Genomic DNA, 26516 nt, shown 5'->3' on the forward strand with positions numbered 1-26516 from the left:
TTTTCAAGTTTTCGCGTAAATGTCTTTGCAGACGTGACAAATTTCTAGATAGTGAGTGGTTTACAGTACGCCCCACCTATCTAAAGTTTTGGGTTTGTAGAGAAATAATTTCCAGTGTATATCTTCAGAATTATGTTGCACAAGTGATCGGAAGGATCCTGCTGTGTGCTTGGTATCGAGAAGCACCACCAAAATGGTATAATATTATGGCAAACAATGCAGAAATACATGTGTCCTTGTAATAACAATGTCTGGGGATGGGTGTAGAAAAGCCAGTAAGCAAGCAGGTCCACACCAGAAACAATAACGCCTTTGTGCCAAGGGGGAACGAGTCCGAATTTGTAGATCAGTTCTGAGAGTGACTTCGGTCCACTGAGGCTGTTCTCGCCACCCGTCGGGGGAGGATGACTGCCGACCTCACAGGGAAATATCTAGTGCTGCGAGGAATATATATGGTGCTGTCTGTCTACGTGGTATGTGTACGAATGATGTAAAAGGGCTGATTTTGTATGGTACAGGATACGAATTTTATGTTTACTACATCGACACAGTACACAGTGATATATTGCTGGGTTGGAGACCTGTTTTCCGCTCTCATATTCAAGCTCCTGTCGACAGTGGGAGAGCTGCGTAATTGAGTCAGGGTCTTTATGTGTTTGACGATCCGCAGGCCACTTTGTAGGGTTTAATTGTCGGTGCAATATGGTGATCTGTACAAAATACAATCATAATGTTCTATTCATTCACAAGACATCCTTTGTGCTTGGACGTAGCAGTGTCTACAAACTGATTTGTGCAAGATGGAGGCAAGGCATGTCTAGGAAGTTCTGAGATAGCAAGTGTTGAAAGACAAGTTGAAGCAGACCAACCATCTCTGGTGGGGATGTCGTCATTCATCCGCACCTGTGGCATTAGGACATCTCCAACCGGTAGCTCTAGGATACAGAAAATTCGGGCTATTTTTTTCTCTTCTGTAAGACAGATGTTTGCTTAATTGTCCTGATTTCCCCACATCCGTGCTTAGAGAGTGCTCTCTTTCCAAACAACAAGAATCCTTTTATGATTCATGGTGTTTCCCGCACGTGCACAGACTTTTAGCGGTGAGAACTTTAACGTGATTGTGACATATATTGATAGCAGGATTAACATTTCGCACAATACGTCAGACACGCAGGATATCCGTGCACGGCTCTATACAGCTCGCATGTCCCACTAGGATCGCTAGGAACAATGCACCCTGTGCTATTCTATCATGTCAGCGTCCACAGATACATCAGCAACGGTAAAAGCACATGCTGTCCAGAGGTGTCTCGCATATATGATGAACATGAGCATGCTTTGGAGTTCTGTGATGTCAGTATAACTCTAGAAGAACTCTCACTCTATACCTGAAAAATAGACTCAACTTTCACCTGCTCACTGTAGGCAGCAGTGGCATGAGAGTGATGGATCGTGCTGGTTTGCGTCCAGTGAGGCAGCCCACAGCGGCGTCGAAAGGCATGTGCACTTGGAGTGTCTGCACTCAGAAAATAGTTACTCGCTCTCATCCATTCGCATCAGCAATGATTTCTAGGTGATGACGTATTTCAAGAGAAATTTCTCAGTTGTCAAGGATGAAAGGGATGCCGCCACCTCATACTAGAGGGACCCAAACGGGCACCTGTGCATGTTTGGCAGGTGACAGCTGCATCACTTTGTAGGGGTGGCCAGTGCATCCCGACTTCTGAGAAGGTGTTGGGTATAGAGATGGGCAAAACTGTTCTTTTCAGAGATCGGATCAGAACTGTTCACTCCCTGAAATGAATTAGCTCTTTTTCATGACTCACCACTCATTTACAATAGAAAATAAATGGAAGGCACATTGCCCTTTAAACTTGGTTTATTCCAGTACTATACCTGTATTTCGATCGTATTTGATCCTATTTTGAAGTAACACAGATAATGAGTAAGAATTTTGTATTGTTTATTGAAATTTCCACGATATGACAAAGTTTTTGATTATTGATTTATTTTGCACTATCGTGGTTTTTTGGGTGATTGGAAAATGTTGTAACTTGAGATTTACATTAACAATATATTTGGCTATAATGTATTAAAATTTCATTAACCTCATACAAATACATCGCAAGCCATATATTTTTAAAGTGAACGTTTCCTTCCGAAGACGCCTAAAATCGCAAAATCCGTACCAGAATAAGAAAAAAAATATAAATTTGACTGTAAAACGAAAGTGCTGCATATAGCCTTACGCAGAATAAAACAAGGAAAATATTGGTGTATCACATTTTGCGATACGTTTATCGGTTCGCTCGTAATTAAAGCGTAAATTCGAGTGTCCATAATAAAAATCCTATAGTAAGAGGAGTCATCAGGAACCTAATCTGATCAGTTTAAACAAATAAAAATAAAATAAAAACAAATGATGTATACATAACATAATAATTAATATACATAGCGGTATTACTATGAAGAACAATATCCAGTAGAGACAAACTCCGATGCAGAAGCACTGAGTCGAGCAGGTCGAGCCGCGAGCTGTATTACTGCATGAGCTAAGATCGCAGAGACCAGAGTGTCACCTTAGTTGCTTTGCTCAACGCTCAGGCTAGAGTCGAGAACGGTGGGGTGAGCATTGAGCGGGCGAGTTCCGAGGGTGGGGGGAGCGGTGAAAGGCCACCACTCACCCACTCCGAGACAAATCGTCCGTTCCTTTGCGAGCAGGTTGTTGCAAGTAGTTCCTATGTTATCCGCTAGGTGGCTCTCTGTCCTGTTGCTCGCATCAACTGCCCAGAGGGCAGGATGTGCGACTGAAACGATCGCCAACAGAGTGCGATGCGAAGTTAAGCTGCGCCAGACACTGCACGTGGCAGACGACGCACAGAGATGGCACGGCATATGTGAAACACAAAATCCAATGGGGCACTGCACAATGCAGGCAGGCAAGGTAGAAGCAGGGCAGAGGCCGGCGCTGGCTGTGTTGTGTGGCGTGCACTGTGCTGTGACCAGCAGAGGTGCTGCTGATATGCTCCGTCTCTCTCTCTCTCTCTCTCTCTGCCGTGGGAAACGTTTGGAGCTACCGTTCTTTTTTTCTGAATCACTGATTGTTCACTCCTTTGAAAGATTCAACTCTATGAATCAGTTCAAGAGCGGATCCACCATCTCTAGTTGGGTAGCATCCTGTGTGGCCCAGTGGACAGGGAGGGGCGGGTGGTGCCTGCACACAATGTTTGAATGTCTGTTGCTTTATTTTGTGAGCAGTTCTGTAGGGTGTGTTATGTGTTATTTAGACAGTTTATGAGTTGATTTCATGTCTGCACATCAATGTACTGCATTATTTAGGAGGGGTTTGCATATCTGTGTGCTGTGTACTAAAATTATTTCTGTAATTTTGGAGTTCTTGGCGTGTCTACAGAGCGTTATTTCGGAAATTTACGAGTAGTTTACAGGTCTGTAGGCTGGGTGGCGTGAACCAAAGCATTTAAAAACGTGTGATTTATATCAGTGTCATAAACATACTATCTAAAAGCTATCACTAAATAAATTGTTCCAAAATAAATAAAGCACACTCCTTCCTGTCTACAGCAGCCCAGTACAAGCTGAGTCATTTTCCCCTCCAGACGGCCATCTTGGGTTATGTCATGGAACAGATGACAGCACCCTCTAGTGGCGGTACTTTGTACTTGGTCAGTTGGACTCCAGACCCTATGGCGACCACATTGTTTCCTGCCATTTCCCCAACCATCTTGAATTATGTCACAGAACAGATGACAGCACCATCTTGTGGTAGTACTGTGTACTAGGTCAGTTGGACTCAGGATCCCATGGTGACTAATCTTCATAGTTGTATTGCCTTTAATTGTTTAAAGAAATAGTGCATGCAAAATAAAGACCTATGTCCAGAACAGGTAGAGTTCTCTTCCCACCATTTCCTAAAATGAGGTGGTGGTCACATGACTTAGGTTATTGGAGGTAGCCCAAGTGCCGTTTACTACCTGCCATTTTCTTAGTTTAGTAGAGGTAGCCCAAGTGAACTTTCATTACTGCCAAAATAACAAACTTCCCACCAGTTCCTAGGAAGAGGTGGCAGTCAGATGACTTAGGTTAGTGGAGGTAGCCCAAGTGACCTATCTTCCCACCACTTTCTTAGGTTATTAGAGGTATGTTGCATTATTCTGATGGAATTTGAACTTCCCACCAATTTCTTGGAGGGGGGGGGGGGGAAAGGAGGTAGGTGGTCAGGTGGTTAGTGTTTAACGTCCCGTCGACAACGAGGTCATTAGAGACGGAGCGCAAGCTCGTGTTGGGGGGGGGGGGGTAAGGGAGGGGAAGGGGTGTTAGGTTAGTGGAGGTAGCCCAATTGACCTATCTTCCCGCCAAAGTTCAAACTTACCGCCAAAATAAAATTACCGCCAAAAGCCGCCTTTTTTATGACGTAATCAGATGACGTCGTGGCTACTATCTTGGATGACGTCATTGACCCCATCTTGGATAACGGTACTTTGGGGGCGACACAATTCCCCCTACTGTCTACTACGTCCCATAACAAATTCCGCATCTTTTCAACCGAAATTACCAGAGAAACATGTGTTGCATCACTTATCGAACGCCCCTCGTAGATTGCTTGTCAGGATAAATGCTTTCAGCGTTTACTGCTTTCATAACACATTTGATTTCATCCTTCCACTGCAGTTCCAGAACTTTTTTGTCCAGGTGCATTGCGTTCCTGTGATTGATTACCTCTATATTATCGTCAGAAGTGTATCCTTTCAAAGATTATTAATTGATTTTGACGACCCTCAGTTGCCTCTGTAACCGTATAGAAGTCGACAGCTTTTCGAATGATCTTGCTTCTTCTGTAGTAATAACACATAAATTGTTCCCTGTAGTAAATGAGCTGTTAGTAACAATATTTCAGGTAGCTTCTGGAGACTTCTCGGTTGACTAGTTACACGAAGTCACCTGTTCGAATATGATGATGACAAAAGGCACATTAAAACCCTTACGTACGTGTATAAATGGGTGTAGAATCCATAAACTTTCCATGAGCGAGGAAGTTATACGTTTGTTCAGGCAGAGCCCCATTTACTTGGATAGGCGTTGCCCACCGGTAATCCTTTCCCATCAGCAGACATGTATCTCTAGTGCATGTAGCACAAATTGAAGTTAAGGTTTTTTTTATGGTGGTCTGTACCATCGTATCCATCCGGACAGTGGGTGAAGGCCCCAACCTTTGTGACACTCACCGCTTACCCGTGTCACTGCACCGTGGTCTCTGCTGCATGACCAGAGGCCGCGACATTCACCAGTCCACAGTTCAGGATCCTCGGGTTTTCATAATCCCCATCCAGTCAACCAAGACTAACATGCGTGATGCTTTTGCCATTTGGCGCGATCAAGGAGGTACGTGTTGGTTGTCAAAGGCCAAAGATGTGGCGAGTATTATCGTTCAGAAGGAGCAACGACATCAGACATGCTGAAACGTTTTCTTACACTAATGTCTATGTTCTCGACTGGTTTGACGAGCACGGGGATGAAATGACACGGTTTGTGTAATTTGAATAAGCCAAAGCATTGTTGTTCGTTTGACAGATATCAACTGGGTATCAGACTTCTTGCGAGTCAGGAACTTTGTTCCCATGACAGATCCACGTTGACGACTTTATAGTTTCAGAGCGTTCCCGGAAAAAGTTGTGATCCTGCACAGTGTTAAGCGAGTGTCCATTTTACTTTGTCCGACCATTATAAAAGTACTCAACTTCCACGTTTAAAATAAATAAATATCGGTAAGAAGACTGCAATTTGAGCTGAGTGGTCAGCGCTTCTGATTGCCATGCAACGGGCCCAGATTCGATTCCCGGTCGGGTCGGAGATTTTCTCCGCTCGGGGAGTGAATGTTGTGTTGTCCTCATTATTTCATCGTCATCGACATGCAAGTCGCGCAATGTGGCATCAGCTGAAAAGACTTTGATCTCGTCTGTCGAACTTCCCTTGTGGTGACTCTCGGCTAGCAATGCCATATCATCATTTCAGTCCACTTTCACCGGTAGGAAAAGCGGAAGAATGGTTTATCACTGGTAATATTGCAAGGAAGATGTCACACGGTGTCGATATTATTTAGATGTGAAAAAGACTGAAGGAAAAGGAGTGAATGTATGCTATGAGTGGATACTGATGATAGTTCCATAAATTGTCTATAGTTAAACAAAATAAAAGTAAACCAGCAGAGTACCCACGTAATCGAAATGATGAATCTAAGTTATTCACTCTGAACTCAGGACGACAGTGTTCGTTTTGTTATAATACTTGAAAGCACAAAGGCCTATCAGATGTTTTTACGGCACGATGACTTCGCTTACTGTGCAACTTTTGACAGTAGTATATACGTTAATTGTAAATTTTTTGTGCTGTTCCACCGACGGGCATGTATCATCATCCAAACTGTACACCTACTTGTCATGACAGCAATAACTAACGGTAAGTCGTCCTGTAAATGACTGATATAATTTACAAATAACAATTATTAATATTATAAAGTCAAGAAACCTACATGTGTTAACAGCAGTATACCCACTTACAATTATTAATATTATAAAGTCAAGAAACCTACATGTGTTAACAGCAGTATACCCACTTACCAACTGATTGTAAACATAATACTATCAGTAGCAAAATAATCTACTGTTTAAATTTCTGTCGTAACACTTTTTTTCGCTTTTGTGATTAGTATGACAAGTTTCGAAAAATCAGTAAAAGGAGGGAAGGACGATAATCATTTAAGGACACTGTGGAAATCCTGTATCGGGATGGTCGCCAGGGATTTCGGAATCCGACTACTGAATGGGGAGAATCTTAACAACTGTGCCAAAGAGTTCACTGGAGAAGATACTGAAAGTGTTCTCGTTAGCAGTTAACATGAAAATGTGAGATTACATCGCGTATATCAGACACACTGTCGAGAAGCAGCGGGAACTAGAGATGCTATAGCCAGAAGAGTCCCATTTATCTTGCAGACACCACGGCAAAACGTATCATGTTGTAAGGCAGTAACAGAGGGCTAAAGAAGATTTGTAACCAAACGTTTCCTTGTCAAGTGAGCTTGGCGGCTAACACGCACCGAGCCCTGTGTGTTGCAGCCGCCGACAGTCGCGTGAGGGCGGCTGCTCCAGTTCCCACCAACTTGTTGTGGCCCACATAAACTTCCACCAGCCCACCGCCTACTGTCGACAAGTTGCTTCTAAGCCATCTTCCTGGGGGACTACCTGCCGTCACTTTTATACTCACTCTGCTTCCGTGTCCACGAAATTCTGTTGAGAGGCACCCACATGCCTTGCTCATACTGTGGCATCAAGCAGTCAGGCCTGCAAGATGAGTGGTCTGCCAAGCAAGTGGATTTACTCTTTTTTATCGAGTAGCATCAATAACTGATTATGAGCTCTAGTACTCACAATTAAGCTACAAATTATCTCCTGTTTGAATATTACGCAACGGAAACGGATAATGCACATCTGACTATCAGTAATTTACACAACTCTGATTGTTCACTATGCACTGGCAATACCACATTTTCTTTCTTACCCAACGGCTTTGATCAACACGTGGCCACCGCACTCAATATGAATGGCGGACACATTATAAATTCTGGATATCATGACTACACACTATTCGAAGAACAAGGCCACCAATCTTTTTCTTTTCACTATCTTTTTTATTCCGATAAATTCTATTATGGTTCAAAGATAACCTAAACACACTATTACATTTTATACAACAATTACACATGAGAATCTCCGCCCAGTGGGCATGGCTTTACGTTGGTGCTTGTCTATCTTATGGTCTCGTTATGATCTAACGCTACAGTGCACTTTCTGGATAGGATGGTGGATCTTTTGCTATATCTCACACTTCGACTCTCACACCCATTATCACGAAATTTTCCTCTAGACAGAACGGTGCAAAAAGGAACATGCATAACCAACTGCCTCTGAACCTATCTTGCTATTCTCCCATGCAAACCACACATAATTAAATTACTTGAAATACGTCACACTGGCAACACAGAGCACAATCACAAAGAATAGTCACAAAGTTAGAATCACTTCACTTTCAGCTTCCCCACTTCAATTAGTATTCATCCCAGTTTCACATGACACTGCCCCACTTCGTAACTTTTCTTTCCTACTACGAACTCTGGAGGATGTATGCACGTCTTCCTGTGCAATGTGAGCCAGATGGCGTTGCTGGATAGACGGCTGACTCACCTTGCTTCTCTCTCAGAGTTTTAGAGTTTGAATCAAGCGTCACACGGAAACATAACACGCAAAGTAATATTGAGATCATATTCGTCACACACGCGAATCCTCAACTGATACCTTGGACGAGTACTTCTCTTTATCCTTTGTCTCATACACAGATTGAGACTCACACAGTACTCACCACGTGGAAGTGCTCGTCTCTAATTTCAGGTCCTGCACACGCCATTTTTTGAGTATTTCCAACTTATAGTACACATCATAATTCAGCTTAACTTTAGCACTCGGAAGAATTTCAATTTAGTACTAGCACTCGCAAGTGTTTCTACTTATTGCTACACTTGGTTTGATTGTGACCGTTGGTCACTTCCGAAGATTACTACAATCCCCTTAATATTACCTGCCTGTCATTTAATTCTCCCCCCAAAAGTTCCTGAAATAGAGAAATAATTGTTCAGAACTACTCTTAAGTATTTCACATGCATATCATTCTCTCCACTCTTTTGTCTTTACGGAGCACACCTAAGACAGGTTTTACCAACACAAGATCCAGCGTCAGAGTGCTGAAACATGGCCGTTCTTCAGGTCATCTCGCACCTCCGCAGAGGTGGGAGAGCACCATCAAAGACCAAAGGTGACTAAAGGACCGTCTCAAAGATGATCATATATTGCATATTTACTATCTGTGGTTAGCAGAAGACCATACATTCATTCATTTCACAGATCTCACCAAATTGGATGTAGGGATTTATTTTGTGAGAGTGCACATGTGATCAATTAAATAAATAAATTGTCCTTCTTTCCTACACTGGTATCCGGCTTCTATGTATTAAGTAAAATTGAGTTATTATTACAAAAAATATGTTGTTCTGACAAGAATAAGGAAAGAATATGGTACTAATTTTCAATGTCTGGCAGTACTGTACCCTTTCACTGTAACCTGTCTTGTTTCGTTTCAGCAACAAGGGCGGCTTGTACGAGAGGCGGGATAACAGGGCGGCGGCGAGGCGTACGTGACGGAGGGGCCGGAATTTGTGGCATATGAAAAGAACTTTCACTGTTTCATTACAAAACTGAAAAATGTGTTATTACTTTCCCGAATCACGGAAGAAATGGTACCAATCATATTTCATTTATGACTAACATGTTGTTACGAGCCTCGATTACCTCGTGATGAATGTATTTTTTTTTTCAGTTAAGTGATCTACTATTGATAGCGCCGTTTGGTTCACCTGGCAAAGAATCAATTTTAACGACAACCTGAAAATGAAATTTGGGCTCTTATTATTATTATTATTTCCCGAATATTTCTACAAGACCGACACTGTTGAAGTCAGATTTATCACTGCAGACAATATTCACTGTTCACCAGATCAAGGAAGTTTCTACGAGTTCATGAGATGTAGTGTTCCCGGAAATTACAGTTCTACTCTGTATCTCACTGGTTCTGACTCCATGATGGATTTAGTCAACCACCGTCGACAACATGAACACTTCGCCAAATTCTGTATATACTTGCCAGTTATGGCAAACAATCACAGTATTTTGTGATGGGATGAATCTCAGTAGCCGGCCGAAGTGGCCGTGCGGTTAAAGGCGCTGCAGTCTGGAACCGCAAGACCGTTACGGTCGCAGGTTCGAATCCTGCCTCGGGCATGGATGTTTGTGATGTCCTTAGGTTAGTTAGGTTTAACTAGTTCTAAGTTCTAGGGGACTAATGACCTCAGCAGTTGAGTCCCATAGTGCTCAGAGCCATTTGAACCATTTGAATCTCAGTATGAACCAAGGAAACAAGAAAGTCTTGTGGTCGAGAGCATGTTAATCCAGTAATTTATAACAGAAGAAACGGTGCTTCTCTTTAGTGACCACCATCGTCATTCTCGGAAAGAGTTGGTCATGTGCTACTGTGCTGGAATGCTATACTAACAAAAGTTGATGATTACGTCTAAAGCAGTCCAGACGTTTGACTTTATCATTCATCTAGTATGCCACAACGAACTGTAAGCTCTACCATCACACATGTCAACGTACAAATGGCTGCATTTGTTAAGGAGACAAATAAACATGTCCTGTACTGTTTCGGCTTATGCATATACCATTGGTAGGTCAACACGATATCTCAGGTGTAAACGCTACATGAGTCAGTTCAGGATGAAATTTAGAACAGCATACCGGGAGAAAAACTGATGCGATTTTAGATCCAACTGGTTTTTACACAAGGTGACAATAACTGAGGTTTGTCAGCCCTGCCAACAGTACGATGGGTAGTTAAAAATCCTTAATATCTTCATGGAAGGTGATACAGTCGATCCAGGATTTTTTCCTTCTCTACATAATCGCGACAGAAAGTGACACAATTCTTCCACTGGTAGACGAGCTAGCTGCTAGCTAGGGCATAACCGCGTATGGCAAGTTAACATACACCAACAAGCGACAAACGTCGGCAAGCCCCTGCGTATAAACAACGTCGACTGGATATGGCAGCTGCTATTAAAACCGACCAACAGGCTACAGCAGGGAGACCGACAAGCTCGCACACTGACGCACAAACAAATCGCCAACATTACCCTACACTATGAATCTGATACATGACATATCGGACACAAAACGATGATAAACCTAACTGTTACAGGTATGCTGACGCTGACCAATCAATCAATACTGGCACCCAGAGGCAGCAGCCGAGTAACAGCATCGCACAACGTCAGAGGTATCGACAAGCATGATACCCACTACTAACAAAGGCTACCCTTGCATGACCTGTAGCAGGCAGCAAGAAAACAGCTACAGCTCTTACAACCCGACCTAACTATCGCAGAGGTTTTTTCCCTTGGCTCTTTCCTTGGCACTTTTCCCCCCTCTACCCTTCCAACCGCTACCCTTCGTTCAACTTTCGACCCAATCTATCTCCTGATGAGAGCGTATTAATGGTTAACCATAACCAGACGTACGCAAACATCACAGTACCCGCATCCTGCGAGACCTCACTCTATTGACAATTAACGCTTATACAGAGATGGCAGTAGACCTTTTGTTTGGCCATCATGCTGGTGTGCGCGTGGAGGGGCTCCACCTCTTATTAAAAAAAATAATAAAAATAAAAAGCTGCTAAACTGTGTGAACAATTCCTTGTTTTGGCTACCAAAACTCCTAGGAATCGACCTGGAAATTACTTCTTTGCTGCTGGTTCTTCACGTAAAGATTGCTGTGTCACGTAATGTGGAAAATGGAACAAAATATCAACCCCCAGAGAAGACAAAAGCATCGTAGTCTACTGATTGGTCTCGGGGTATTGTACTGACATTCACCCATAGCCATCAGATGCTCAAAATAGGCAAGGCGTCCACAAACGTTGCCACGTTTTTTTTTTTTTTTTAGTTAACTGTCAGTGTTATATTTGTTCAACAGTTAAGAAACACATTATCTGGGAGCCAGTCCTATTCTTCGATTCAGTCTACATCATTGTCGAGACGAATCACTTCATTAAGGTACACTAATCACCAAGAAAATTATTACCGACCTACTAACAATATACAACGGACCAGGCGATCGCAGCTTCACCAGGCTGGGAATGACTGCTAGTTAGGCATACGCACGGTCCACGTGGTATCAGTGAGCGTGCTGGCCGCGTGTAGAATGGGGATGGCATTCGATGTATCTGAGTATTGTGACGAACCCTGAATACCAGTGTCACAATGCCACAAGAAAACTGTTATCACGCCAAAACATCCTGTGCATACCAGCGAAGCGACGGCTTACTGATCAATGAATGCTTTTAACCAAGTTGCATTTTCTTCCACAGCTAGTAATCTGTATCCTTAAAGACAGTACACCGTTGTGGAATATATGTTTCATGCGTTACGACGGGGAGCCATGCGGAGAAGCAGAGACGAGTGCCGTGCCGCCAGCCAGCCGGTCGCGGTCCTCTTTTCTATTATTTGCTTTGTTTTGTTTTACTATTATTATTATTATTTGCGTAACAACGCATATATGAAAAGAGCCGCGAAATACCTTTTAGTAATGCTGTGCTATGAATTTCTTTATAATCATTAATTTTCAACAAAACAGAATATATTGGGTTCTTATTGTTCTGTATCTGGCCTTCTATTAAAGGAACATTTTTCGTTACTGTAACTCACTCTAAAAGTCAACATATCTCCCCTACATTACAGTTATTGAAAATGAAAATTACTTTGTTATGAATACTGCTGTTACAGTTCGCATGATTGTTCAACAACAAAATTTTGCAGTGGATTTTGGTTATCAGTAAAACACCATTCAGCACCACGACTAGCACGAGAACATGAGACTACTATCGGAGAAAAATACGTTTTCGCTATAAGGTTTGCCAGACCAGAACCAAGCACAGCAAGATTCCTATTATATTACGAAGGTAAATTATCCTTTTGTACTGTTAGTTATATATATTATCAGCGGCCCGCGTCAACCTGCAACACATCATAAAATCTGCTGCTCTGCTCTGCAAGTCCGGAAGCTGAAAGAAATAATTTTATTTCACTATTACCTTCCCGCTTCTTTGCGGTATGATAGATTTCATTTAATGTAGCTTGAATACGCCGCGGCAGCGGCTCGTTCGTTCGTAGCGCAGCTCGGCACCACGGATAATATTTAAATAACTGAAAATGTCTCAAAAGGATGGGATAATATGCCAAGCAAGCTATTACAAATAATAATCAAAAATGGTTCTGAGCACTATGGGACTCAACTTCTGAGGTCATTAGTCCCCTAGAACTTAGAACTAGTTAAACCTAACTAATCTAAGTATATCACAAACATCCATGCCCGAGGCAGGATTCGAACCTGCGACCGTAGCGGTCTTGCGGTTCCAGACTGTAGCGCCTTTAACCGCACGGCCACTTCGGCCGGCTACAAATAATAATGCAAGGTTTCATTTAAATAACTCTATTCAAAACATTTAAATATGTTAACTATTACACACCTTTAAAATGAGTACGTAATGGCGTACATCTCTCAGTCTTGACAAAAGAAGGCTACGCTAGCGTACAATACAACGTCACAGGCTATCCTACTCGCTTGACTCCAAGAAGAAGACAGAGAAATTAATGTTCGCTCTGTATTATTTATACTAGTTGCACATTCTCATCTTTGTTTGACATTTATCGTCTGTGGCGGTTTCAGTACTCGCCGACACAGATATTATCTAAAATAAATAATAAAAAAATACATAATTTTATGCAATATCAAAATATGATACACAAGGTTTTCTCGTTACTACATAATATGTCTTTTGCTAATAGACGTTACAGTATGAACAAGGGCAGACTGTGATGTCCCGGAGACTCGCCACGAGAATTTCAGAAAGTGCACGACTTGTCCGGTGTTTGAGAAGTGCTACGGTGAGTGTCTTCCAGATGTGGCGAAACTAAGATGACACATCGTTCAGACGTCGTGGGGTTGGGCGTCCACCCCTCGTTACACATGTCGGACGTCGTAAGCTGGGCAGACTGGTAAACCAGGACGGGTCACGAACTGTGGCAGAACTGACACCAGACTTTAATGCTGGGGAGAGTAGAAGTGTGTCTGAACACACAGTGCGCCGATCACTCAAAATAATCGACCTCCATAGCTGACGACCCATGCGTGAGACAAATTTCACACCACGACATCGGGAACTACGACTGGCATGGGCACGTAACCATCGACACTGGACGTTGCGGCAGTGGCACAGCGTTGCATGGTCTCATGAATCCGGATACCTTTTTCATTATGCCAATGGAAGGGCGCAAATCCGTCGTCTTCCTTGACCCCCGTAATGCGTGATGGAGACAAGCTGGTGGCTGCTCAGTTATGGTCGGGGGAGCTTTCACGTGGGCATCCATGAGTGCTGTGGAGCTCACGCAAGGCACTATGACGGCCAAGGTTTATCGTACACTGGTTACAGACCCCGTACACCCCTTCATGACGATCATGTTTTCCGACGGTACTGACATTTTTCAATAAGATAATGCGCCATGTCAGAAGGTCATGAGTGTGATATAGTGGTTCGATGAACACAGCGGCGAGTTCCTATTCATATTATAGTCCCCAACTCGCCAGATCTGAACCCGATCGAACACATCTGGGATGTGATTGTACGTGACGTCAGAGCACATGGTCCCTTTCCCCGAAACTTATGGACCTAGGTGACGTGTATGCAGATGTGGTACCAACTCCCTCTCGAGACATACCAAGGCGTCATTGCTTCCATGCCACGACGAATAGCCTCTGTTGTCTGCGCCAGTATTGGACTTGTCAGCTATTGGGTAGTTGGCCAAAATTTTCTGGATGATCAGTGTAAGTGGCTGGGTGATCAAAGATGCCTTTCGCACCTCAGAGTACGGCATGTGACTGAGTAACCTTAATTTATGTTACTTTCTTCTCCTTTCATTATAACAGGAACTCCTTTCTCTCGTTTTATTGAAGCAATGTGGTACATCTCTTTAGTGGATTGGCAGACCGCGTTTACCACATGTCGTCTGACGCATTACAATTCTTTGCTCCATACAACCATTCTCAAATTCCATTCTCAAATATTTCTTGCTCAAATGAAAGCCAATATTTGGTGTTAAGAGACATCTTTTGGTCAGGAATGACCCATTCCCCTGTTCTAGACAGCTTCTCATGTCCTTGCTTCATGCATCATGCGTTATTTTGCTTCCAAGTTAGGATAACTTTTTGACGTCATCTATTTCTCGGAACCTGTTTTGCTGTTAAGTTTACCGTTTATCTTATTTCATCTACCCTTCATAACTTTCGTCTTATTTAGTTTACTTTCAAACCATATTTTGTACTCATCAGACTGTTCATTCTATTAAACCGGTCCTTTATTTCTTCTTCACTTTCTTTGGTAGTTTCAATGTCGTCAACGAATCTTATCGTTGATATTCTTTCATCCCGAATTTAAATCCGACTCCTAAACACAACTTTTTTCCAACTTTGCTTCTTTGATGTACAGATTGATCTGCAGGGCTGTAAAGCTGCATCCCTGTCTTATACCCATTTTATTTTCTTGTACTTCCATTGTTATTTTCCGTCTTTGGTTTTGTGCGTAGTGTACAAAGCCCGTCTTTTCTTACAGGTGTCACACCTTTTTCCTAAAACTTTCGAAGATTATTTTACCATTTTAAACGCGCGAAACCCGGCCGGAGTGGCCGAGCGGTTCTAGGCATTCAGTCTGGAACGGCGCGGCCGCTACGGTCGCAGGTTCGAATGCTGCCTCGGGCATGGATGTTTATGATGTCCTTAGTTTAGTTATGTTTAAGTAGTTCTAAGTTCTAGGGGACTGATGACCTCAGTTGTTAAGTCCCATAGTGCTCAGAGCCATTTGAACCACCCAAACGCACGAACGTTTATTCCATGTAGAAAAATTCTATTAACATTTCTAAGTTTTGCTTGTATCTTCCTTCCATTAACAAAAGAAGCGTTATAATTACCTTTCCTAAAGCGAAACAGACGACATCTGACGGTTCCTCAGTTTTCTTTCCGTTGCTCTGTTCATCATTTCTGTGCCAGAATCTTCGATGCATAAAGTGTTAAGCTGACTGTACAATAGTCTTCGCAATTATCTGCTCTTGATATCTACTGAGGTTTTTCGATGATACACTTCAAGAGAACAGAAATAAGAAAAGAAAAAGGAAATTAAAGTCACACCACGAAGGAATTATCCGCATGGGGACGAAATCGGTAGTTGTACGGTACTTCTACAGACAAATAAACTGTTCCAACTCCAGAAAAACTAGATGATTTATTCAAAGAAAAGTGCTTCACAAACTGCGCTATTCAATAGCACATTAGTCCTCCCTGGCTCTTCTGCAAGCAGTATTTGACTTGGCATTGTTTCCTAGAGTTGTATGTCCACCTGAGGGATATTGGGCCAAATTCTGTCCAATTGGTACGTTAGATCGTCAAAATATCGAGATGGTTGGACTACGCTGCCCATAATGCTCCAAAGCTTGTTATAAATCATTGAAAAGCCAAAATATTTATTATTCAAGACATCCGATTTCAACAGTGTTAGCTGCCATCTTGAGGTCATACAAAAATGTTTAAGACCTGAAGACGACAGCTAAGACTGTTGAAACCGGATGTCTTGAATAAAAATATTTTGTGCTTTTGAATGGTTTTTAACAAAACAAAAAAAAAAGAAAAATGTTTCAAATGGCTCTGAGCACTATGCGACTTAACTTCCGCGGTCATCAGTCGCTTAGAACTTAGAAGTAATTAAACCTAACTAACGTGGTAATGAAAACGTATTTGGTCCCGGGTTCGATCCCCGCCACTGCCTAAATTTTGATAAATAATCAGCATTGGCCGCCGAAGACTTCCGGCATAAGAAGTCGGCGTCATTCTGCCAACGGCCTTGTCAAAGAGGGCGAAGGAGCGAATAGAGGTTCAGGGCACTCTCTTGTCCTATGGGTGGGAAATTGCCCCTAAAGGCGGAAGAATCAGCAATGATCAACGACATGAGGATGCAGAAGGCAATGGAAACCACTGCACTAAAGACACGTAACGTGTATCCACAGGACGTGTAGCCTGTATTTGAAGAAGTGTCATGATGATCTCTCCATTGGCAAAAGATTCCGGAATAGTCCCCCATTCGGATCTCCGGGAGGGGGCTGCCAAGGGGGAGGTTACCATGAGAAAAAGATCGAATAATCAACGAAAGGATAACGTTCTATGAGTCGGGGCGTGGAATGTCAGGAGCTTGAACGTGGTAGGGAAACTAGAAAATCTGAAAACGGAAATGCAAAGGCTCAATCTAGATATAGTAGGGGTCAGTGAAGTGGAAGGAAGACAAGGATTTCTGGTCAGATGAGTATCGGGTAATATCAACAGCAGCAGAAAATGGTATAACAGGTGTAGGATTCGTTATGAATAGGAAGGTAGGGCAGAGGGTGTGTTACTGTAAAGAGCTCAGTGACCGGGTTGTTCTGATCAGAATCGACAGCAGACCAACACGGACAACGATAGTTCAGGTATACATGCCGACGTCGCAAGCTGAAGATGAACAGATAGAGAAAGTGTATGAGGATATTGAAAGGGTAATGCCGTATGTATAAGGGGACGAAAATCTAATAGTCATGGGCGACTGGAATGCAGTTGTAGGGGAAGGAGTAGAAGAAAAGGTTACAGGAGAATATGGGCTTGGGACAAGGAATGAAAGAGGAGAAAGACTAATTGAGTTTCAGCTAGTAATAGCGAATACCCTGTTCAAGAATCACGAGGAGGTATACTTGGAAAAGGCCAGGAGATACAGGAAGATTTCAATTAGATTACATCATGGTCAGACAGCGATTCCGAAATCAGATACTGGATTGTAAGGCGTATCCAGGAGCAGATATAGACTCAGATCACAATATTGTAGTGATGAAGAGTAGGCTGAAGTTCAAGACATTAGTCAGGAAGAATCAATACGCAAAGAAGTGGGATACGGAAGTACTAAGGAATGACGAGATACGTTTGAAGTTCTCTAACGCTATAGATACAGCAATAAGGAATAGCGCAGTAGGCAGTACAGTTGAAGAGGAGTGGACATCTCTAAAAAGGGCCGTCACAGAAGTTGGGAAGGAAAACATAGGTACAAAGAAGGTAGCTGCGAAGAAACCATGGGTAACAGAAGAAATACTTCAGTTGATTGATGAAAGGAGGAAGTACAAACATGTTCCGAGAAAATCAGGAATACAGAAATGCAAGTCGCTGAGGAATGAAATAAATAGGAAGTGCAGGGAAGCTAAGACGAAATGGCTGCAGGAAAAATGTGAAGACATCGAAAAAGATATGATTGTCGGAAGGACAGACTCAGCATACAGGAAAGTCAAAACAACCTTTGGTGACATTAAAAGCAACGGTGGTAACATTAAGAGTGCAATGGGAATTCCACTGTTAAATGCAGAGGAGAGAGCAGATAGGTGGAACCAATACATTGAAAGCCTCTTTGAGGGTGAAGATTTGTCTGATGTAATAGAAGAAGAAATAGGAGGCGACTTAGAAGAGATAGGGGATCCAGTATTAGAATAGAAATTTAAAAGAGCTTTGGAGGACTTACGGTCAAATAAGGCAGAAGGGATAGATAACATTCCATCAGAATTTCTAAAATCATTGGGGGAAGTGACAACAAAACGACTATTCACGTTGGTGTGTAGGATATATGAGTCTGGTGATATAACATCTGACTTTCGGAAAAGCATCATCCACACAATTCCGAAGACGGCAAGAGCTGACAAGTGCGAGAATTGTCACACAATCAGCTTAACAGCTCATGCATTGAAGCTGCTTACAAGAATAATATACAGAAGAATGGAAAAGAAAATTGAGAATGCGCTAGGTGACGATTAGTTTGGCTTTAGGAAAAGTAAAGTGACGAGAGAGGCAATTCTGACATTACGGCTAGTAATGGAAGCAAGGCTAAAGAAAAATCAAGACACTTCCATAGGATTTGTCGACCTGGAAAAAGCGTTCGACAATATAAAATGGTGCAAGCTGTTCGAGATTCTGAGAAAAGTAGGGGTAAGCTATGGGGAGAGACGGGTCATATACAATATGTACAACAACCAAGAGGGAATAATAAGAGTGGACGATCAAGAACGAAGTGCTCGTATTAAGAAGGGTGTAAGACAAGGCTGTAGCCCCTGGCGCCTACTCTTCAATCTGTACATCGAAGAAGCAATGATGGAAATAAAAGAAAAGTTCAGGAGTGGAATTAAAATACAAGGTGAAAGGATATCAATGATACGATTCGCTGATGACATTGCTATCCTGAGTGAAAGTGAAGAAGAATTAAATGATCTGCTGAACGGAATGAACGGTCTAATGAGTATACAGTATGGTTTGAGAGTAAATCGGAGAAAGACGAAGGTAATGAGAAGTAGTAGAAATGAGAACAGCGAGAAACGTAACATCAGGATTGATAGTCACGAAGCCAATGAAGTTAAGGAATTCTGATACCTAGACGGTAAAATAACCAATGACGGACGGAGCAAGGAGGACATCAAAAGCAGACTCGCTATGGCAAAAAAGGCTTTTCTGGCCAAGAGAAGTCTACTAATATCAAACACCGGCCTTAATTTGAAGAAGAAATTTCTGAGGATGTACGTCTGGTGTACAGCATTGTATGGTAGTGAAACATGGACTGTGGGAAAACCGGAAAAGAAGAGAATAGAAGCATTTGAGATGTGGTGCTATAGACGAATGTTGAAAATTAGGTGGACTGATAAGGTAAGGAATGAGGAGGTTCTACGCAGAATCGGAGAGGAAAGGAATATGTGGAAAACAATGATAAGGAGAAGGGACAGGATGATTGGACATCTGCTAAGACGTGAGGGAATGACTTCCATGGTACTAGAGAGAGCTGTAGAGGGCAAAAACTGTAGAGGAAGACAGAGATTGGAATACGTCAAGCAAATAATTGAGGGCGTAGGTTGCAAGTGCTACTCTGAGATGAAGAGGTTAGCACAGGAAAGGAATTCGTGGCGGGCCGCATCAAACTAGTCAGTAGAAACTTCAGTCCCTCCAAACATTCTCAATTGGAGAGAGAGGACGTTTCCGGGGAGAACAGGGTCTGGAAAGCACGAAGACAAGCCGTGGAAATGATAGCCGAGAGCGGGCGGGCATTACTTCGCTAAAATGTGAATCACGATGGCTTCATATGAAGGGCAACAGTACGAGGTGTCAATATCGTCGACGTACCCCTATGCTGTAAAGGTGCCGTTGACGACAGATAAAGAGGTCCTGCTACGCAAAGAAATGGCACCCCAGAGCATCGCTCCTGCTTGTCGAACCAATGGCGGGCTACAATCTTGTTGGCACCCCACCACAGCCCGAGACGTCTCCAGACACGTCTTCACTGGTCATCGGGGTCAGTTCGACGCGGGACTCGTCACTGAGACAATTCTACTTCTGTCAGTGAGATTCTATGCCGACGACGTGCCTAGAGACGGTCTGGCACCAGCGGTGGGATACCAATCTGACTGTCGCGCGCCATGTGGCATGGGGATAGTTTCTTTTCATAGTGGAACACCGTTGGTTGTCAATGGCAGCACCCTTGCAGCACAGCGGTACGTTGACGATATTCTACGTCCCATTTTGTTGCCCTTCATGCCAAGCCATCCTGGGCTTACATTCCAGCAAGATAACCATCCCGCAAATGGCGAGAGTTCCTGCTGTTTCTCTCCGTGCTTGTCGAACCATACATAGGCTAGCGAGGTCGCCGCATATCTTCCACATTGAGAATGTTTGCAGGATTATGGGCAGGGACCTCCAAAAATCTCGGTATAATGACGATCTGACGCGCAGTTGGACAGAATTTGGCAAGGTATCCATCAGGCCTCCAACAATCTTGTGGTGGGGCGGGGGGTTCTGACGATCTAATGTGCGAACTGGACAGAATTCGGCACGATATCCCTCATGAGGACATACAACATCTCTACTAATCAATGTCAAGCCGAACAACTAACCGTTCGCATACGTGTCACAGGTGGACCAACACAATGTCGACATGCTCAATTTGTCAAGCTCTTCCTCTTGAATGAATGTCCGGCCCCGGTAGCTGAGTGGTCAGCGTGACGGAATGTCAAACCTAAGGTCCCAGGTTCGATTCCCGGCTGTGTCGGAGATTTTCTCCGCTCAGGGACTGGGTGTTGTGTTGTCCTAATCATCATCATTTCATCCCCATCGACTCGCAGGTCGCCGAAGTGGCGTCAAATCGAAAGACCTGCACCAGGCGAACGGTCTACGCGACGGGGGGCCTTAGCCACACGACATTTCATTTCTTGAATGAATCATTCAGTTTTTCTGAAATCGTTATCATTTGTTTGTCTGTACACGTACATAGCATCCACTGATTTCCGTCCCATCTGGTCAATTCCTTCGTGGTGCGACACTTTCTTTTTACAGTGTGTTTTACCGAAAGTCTGATGGTTTTTCTCGAGAGTCATACATCCCATACATCAGCTTGAATGGTCCTTTGGTTGCCACTTCCCCCAGTGAGTTTAGAAATTTCGATGAAACGTTATCGAAGTCTTCCACCATAACTGAGTGCTTCATCTCAATCTCAGTTTGGCTCTTCCACTCCCTCCGCTGTACTTAGTGACTTGCTTATTCTGTCACATAATCAGGAAGTTTCTCCTCCTCGTAGAGGCTTTCGGTGTAGTGTTTCCACACATATGCGCTTTCCTATGCGTTTAAGGGGCTCCGGAAAGGCTCAAAATCATGAAAAGTTCAAATTTTACTTTTTTGCGTTTTCTGAATCTGCAGACTATTACCTTTTAATAGATATATAATTTATTCAATTCCGAAGACTACAACTATTTTTAAATTTTTTTTTGAAATGTGTTCTACATGGGCGTGACCCACTGTGGCGCTGTTAAACTGCTGTCAAATGGTGTTATTATTAACGTCCGTGTTCATCAGGTACATTTTAGTGATGTGAGATAAAGTATGTGTTGTGGCTAACCTGTGATGGTTCAATATATATCGCGACTGAAAGCTTCGTACAAAAACAAAAACTCAGTGATGGTAAAGCGTTGGATGGGAAGGGAAGGTTAACTGACAGTGTAATTGACAAAATACAGAACTATTATGGAATGGCTATTAGGCAAAATACACGAAGTGTCGACGAAATGAAGAAGGCTGTTTGGGCTCTTTTTTTTTCATACTTCTTCAACTGATGAAAATCCCCAACATAGCTTGTGTCCCAAAGTAGAAGACAGTTGGTGTAAATATAACAAAGGATTGCTAACTGGTGAAGTGTACACTCATAAGCATAGTCTGCCTCATGCAATAATGGAGGTGATAAAACCTATTTTCAGAGACTTAGCAGCACCTGAACTGTTGAAAAAGTGTATTCACGGAAAAACTCAAAACCCCGATGAAAGTGTAAATAGTGTTATATGGTCGAAATCCCCAAGACTGTATTTGTTGGAATAGAAACACTTCACTTTGGTGTGTGTGATGCTGTTGCGACTTTCAATGATGGCAACATTGTAAGGTGCAAGGTATTTAGAAATATGGGAATGAAGATAGGTTCTAACATGGTACGAGCGAAGCTTGCTTTAGACAAGGAACACCTTCGGGCTGCAGACAGGGCTGTAAAGAGTCTAGAAATACAAGCAACAGTAAACAGGAGGAGGAACAAGAGGAAGCTGGAGGAGGAGTTTGCAGAGGATGAAGATAATCCATCCTATGGACCTGGAATGCACTAAAAAGTTAATCCAATCTTTGTCGCTCGATTCCAAAAACTTTTATTTTCTCATACCAATTACATGTTTTCTAAGGATCTTCCAAACATATTTGTTTCAAACTTTCAGTAAATGTTACACAGTACCTTCTGCATAATTTAACACAGCCTTTTTCAAAAAAACTGTATATTTTTGAATATATAAATAAAAAATTGCAAAAAAATGTTGTGAATTTTCATTACAATTGAAAAAAAATCATCTTTAATAACTGAACTAAAATTTTGTTAAATCCCTGTGTTAAGTTGTAGCCCATATTCCAATAAATAATCTGTAAAAAGTTCAACTTCCTACCTCAAATACTTTGTGAGGAAAGATGTAATTTATAAGCGTTATTTTAACATTGCAAGTATAGGGCGTTCCGGAGCCCCTTAACAGTGGAATTAGTCTTCTACTCTTAATGCTGACATATTTGCTTTTAATGCACCGAAGGCTGTTTTGACGTTCAACGTACTGAATCAATGCTTCCGACGACTATCGTTCCTTAGAGTCTTATTACTGAGTTATCGCTTTTTTCTGAAATTTTTGTTCCTACTTTTTCATTAATCAATTGAAGTTTCTCTTTTGTTGCGCAAGCTTTCTTCTGGGGCAACTATATTTGTGTCTCCTTCTCCTGTGATTCTCCTTTTTAGAGAAGTCCACCCTTCTTCAATTTAACTGCCTACTTCGGTATTCATTATCGCTGTCGCTGTGTCTGCTACATCAGGGAACTTCAAACTCACGTAATCATCCAAATTCTTTTCACACTGATTCTTCCAGACGATTCTCTTTAACTTCAATCTACTCTTCTAAACTCTGGTCTGATTCTATATCTGCTCTCGGGTACGTCTTACAATTCAATGTCTGATTTTGAAATCTTTGACGAGAATATAATTCGTCCGAGATATTCGCGTGTTTCCAGGCCGTTTCCAAGTATACCTCCCTCTTTTGCGTTTTATCAACAGTTTATTCGCTACTACAAGCTGAAATGTATTGTAGAACTCATTCTTTCTCCTCTCCCGTTCCGATTACCGAGAGCTTGTCCTCTCGTAATTCTTTCTTCTGAAACCTGTCTTTATTACACCAATCCAATCCGTAATGATTATAACATTTTCTTCTCCTATGACGTATCGTTACCGCGTTACACCATTTTCTGCTATTGTTGGTGTGGCATTTGATAGAGAATTGTTGTCTTTTCTATATCGCAACGTAAACCAGTATAGTTTGCAAACTTTTTGCAGCCGTTTCTCCGGCAAGTTCGTGTGAATACGCACCCGAATTAATTTTATCTTCCGACAACAGTTCGCTTTCACAGGAGGAATGGAAAACAGGCTGTTGAATAGCAGAAGGAAATGATTACTCATGAGAATGCTTATTTGGTACCATAAAAAGGTAAGTGAGCTACTACTCTTGGTGTAATGCAGATTTGCTTATAGAAAACTGTCGATGTCACATACATGTTTGTGTAATTTCTATAATTTGTAAACACTCCTAATATTACTTAAGTAGACAAAAAATAATCTCTGGAAACAAAACAATATGTGAGCATCTTGTGATAACCGTTTTGTTGAGAATGCTGGCCGTGTTTCCTGTTCTATTTACCATCAGTCTCCTGAATGGTTGCATATTTAAACATACAGAACGTGACATAATATACAATGAAGAGCCAGAGAAACTTCTACACCTGCCTAATACCTTGTGGGGCACCTGTGAGCACGCAGAAGTGTCGCAACAACGTGGCATTGACTCGACTAATGTCTGAAGTAGTGCTGGAGGGAATTCAAATCATGAATCCTGCAGGGCTGTCCATAAATATATAAGGGTACGAAGGGGTGGAGATCCTTTCTCAACAGCACGTTGCAAGTCATCCCAAATATACTCAATAATGTTCACATCTGGAGGGTTAGGTGGCCAGTGGAAGTGTTTAAACTCAGAAGAGTGTTCCTGGAGCCAGTACGTAGCAATTCTGGACGTGTGGGGTGTCGCATTGTGCTGCGCCCAAGTCCATCGGAATGCACAATGAATGGATCCAGGTGATCAGACAGGATGCTTACGTACAAGTCACCTATCAGAGTCGTATCTAGGCATATCAGGGTCCTATACGCCTCCAACTGCACAGCCTCACACCATTACATAGCCTCCACCAGCATGAAGACCCCTGCTGACGTGCAAGGTCCCTGGATTCATGAGGTTGTCTTCATACCCGTACACGTCCATCTACTCGACACAATTTGAAACGAGACTCACTCGACATGCGACATGATTCCACTCATCAATAGTCCAATGTCGGTGTTGTCGGACCCAGGCCCAGGCCCAGTCATCAAGGGTACCCCGAGTGGGCCTTCGGCTCCGAAAGCCCATATCGATAATGTTTCCTTGAATGGTTCGCACGCTGACACTTGTTTATGGCCCAACACTGGAATCTGCAGCAATTTGCGGAACGGTTTGCACTTCTGTCATGTTGAACGATTCTGTTCAGTCGTCGTTGGTCCCGTTCTTGCAAGATCGGGATGTCGGAGACTGATGTTTTACCAGATTCCTGATAATCACTGTACATCCGTGAAATTGTCGTATGGGAAAATCTCTACTTCGACGCTACCTGAGGGATCGCTCATGCTCCGACTATACCACCACGTTCAAAATCGCTTAAATCTTGATGACCTGTCATTGTAGCAACAACAACAGATCTAACAGCTGCGCCAGGCACTTGCCTTATAAAGGCGTTTCCGATCGCAGTACCATATTCTTCCTGTTCACATATCTCTATATTTGAATACGCATGCCTTTACCAGTTTCTTTGGCGCTTCGCTGTAGATTAATACTTGTAACGACTGGGTAAGCGCAGTATATTTGTGGTTAGTGGTACAGTTAAATGGGGCAAGAGATCAAAGCATAAGCACATGGTTGAGGAAGGAAATTTCGGGGAAAAGATATTGATACAATATTTGCTAATAACTTGCTCTATCGGCAATACCGCTCCTTTTACATACTGGTCTATGTGCGTTGGAGGTCACTGGTTATCATCAAAACGAAACTAAGTGGAAAAATAATTTATTTCACACTATATGTAAAATAACTGCGTAAACGTTTCGTAGTAATCTGTTACCGACTGAGGAGGTGGTTTACTATGTACTATGAACATGGCGCCGACAGAACTCTTGAATATCCCTGTTCACGTGGGTACACGACTCAAATCCACACACAAAAATTAAGTTCCAGTTCCAAGCAGGACACCAAAGAAAAGTGGGCATGCAATTCGTTTCTCAAACCAAAAGCACGTAGCGATCTCGCCAACAGTTTCGGTATTTTAAAGTGAAAACTAAACAGCGACCAGCAAACGATGAGCACGTGGCCGACAATAGCACAGGCAGAAGTAGGAGAATGAATACCACAAAATGGCGAAATACAGCTGCGTGGACCAAACTCAAATGGCAAAGCATCGGATTGACTGCCTCAACCAAGGAGCCTCATACGAAGCACATCACTCGTCCAGTTACGTCCAAATAGCTCGAGACAGTTCAGCACCGACACATGTGTATATCAGGTTTGTTTGCGTGGCCATCCTTCGTAGCAAGCACAGAAGTATTTGCTATGTAAATAAAATCGCCGTTTCTTGCTGCAACTGTAGTTTATTTTTCCCAGGCGAGTTTCGCCTTTTTCTTACTCTAAGGCATCTTCAGCGGGACTTACAGTTTGTTGACATCTGCGTTTTCGTCTCATGTGTTCTGGAGGTCACATTACCACCTCATTTCCGAAACATAAGCACAATTTTATCTTCCGAACCATTTCTTTCACACTGTTCACCATGTTTCGCTATTTGTTCGAAAATTGAGCTTTTAAAGACGTAAATATTGTGAGTTCATTATACGTTTCCTCCTGGTAACAGAAGGTTCGGAAGATAAAATTGTGCCTTGTTTCGGAAGCGGAGGAAACACAATGAACTCCCATATTCATGCCTTTAAAACACATACAGAGATAAAGTAGTAGTGCGACCTCCAGACGAGACGAGAGGAAACGCAGATGCCAACAAACTGTA

Source organism: Schistocerca cancellata, chromosome 2, assembly GCF_023864275.1.
Source record: "Schistocerca cancellata isolate TAMUIC-IGC-003103 chromosome 2, iqSchCanc2.1, whole genome shotgun sequence".
Lineage (NCBI taxonomy): Eukaryota > Metazoa > Arthropoda > Insecta > Orthoptera > Acrididae > Schistocerca > Schistocerca cancellata.